Source organism: Haliaeetus leucocephalus, unplaced genomic scaffold (assembly GCF_000737465.1).
Source record: "Haliaeetus leucocephalus isolate CR32 unplaced genomic scaffold, Haliaeetus_leucocephalus-4.0 Scaffold448, whole genome shotgun sequence".
NCBI classification, from domain to species: Eukaryota; Metazoa; Chordata; class Aves; order Accipitriformes; family Accipitridae; genus Haliaeetus; species Haliaeetus leucocephalus.
The window spans coordinates 13,271-14,360 of NW_010972884.1; the positions used below are offsets into that span (position 1 = coordinate 13,271).

At 73.6% G+C, this 1,090-nt stretch overlaps 1 protein-coding gene across 1 annotated transcript in view; it reads left to right on the forward strand.

Annotated features, from left to right (window-relative positions):
- The window catches only part of LOC104836189 (plasma membrane calcium-transporting ATPase 3-like), a gene marked incomplete at both ends in the record, with an annotated part of 11,798 nt that overhangs the window by 9,635 nt on the left and 1,073 nt on the right, over positions 1-1,090 (forward strand). The window lies entirely within an intron of this gene.

Here is a 1,090-nt window from a genome sequence, read left to right on the forward strand (position 1 = left end):
GGGGGGACGCCCCGGCGCGGGGGGGACCGACGGGGACCTCGTCGTCCTCTCCGTTGTCCCAGGCCGTCCAGGCGGGCTGCAGGGAGGTCTGGGGGGGGACCCATGGCGATGTCCAGACGTAGAGGGGGCCCCCAGGGACGCCCAGAGGTGGAGGGAACCCATGGGGACCCCCGAAAGCGGAGGTGACCCACAGAGACCCTCTGGGGACCCAGAGGGACCCCCGGCGTTGGAGGGGACCCCCAGAGACCCCCTACTCCCCGGGGGACCTCGTTACCTCCTCCGTCGTCCGGGGCACTCTCGTCACCCGGGCGGGCTGCGGGGACGCGTGGGGACCCCCGGACGCGGGGGGGGGGGGCCCACGATGACCCTGCGGGGACACCCAGGCATGGAGGGGACCCCCGGGGACCCCCGTCTTCTGCTCCATCCTCCCAGGCTCCTTCAGCATCCAGGTGGGCCCTGGGGACCCCCAAGCTGCGGAGGTGACCCGTGGGGACACTGGACACGGGAGGGGGGGGCCCACAGGGACCCCCCCGGGGACACCCAGGCAGGGAGGGGGGGGCCAGCCCCCAGCGTCTGCTCCGACATCCTGGGCACCTTCGCCTCCAGGTGGGCGCAGGGGGGCCATGGGGACCCCCAGCAGCTCCAGGGACCCCAGAGGGACCCCTGTCACCCATGGGGACCCTTGAGGGACCCCCGTCACCTATGGGGACCCTCAGCAGCCTGTGGGGACCCCCGAGGGACCCCCGTCACCTATAGAGATCCCCAGCAGCTCCAGGGACCCCAGAGAGACCCCTGTCACCCATGGGGACCCCGTAGGGACCCCCATCAGCCCCAGAGACCCCAGGCGGACCCCCAAGGGACCCCCCGTCACCCATAGGGACCCCCAGCACCCATGGGGGCCCCTGACTTGGGGGGGGGGAACCCCTCTTCTCCCCACGAGGACCCTCGCACCCCACGGGGACCCCAGACCTCGACGAGATTCTCTGGACCCCCCAGCTCCCCAGGGGCACCCCGTCACCCCGTGGGGACCCTACGGGACCCCTACAGGGACCTGGCCGGGGGGGTTGGGGACCCCGCTGAGCCCCCCCCC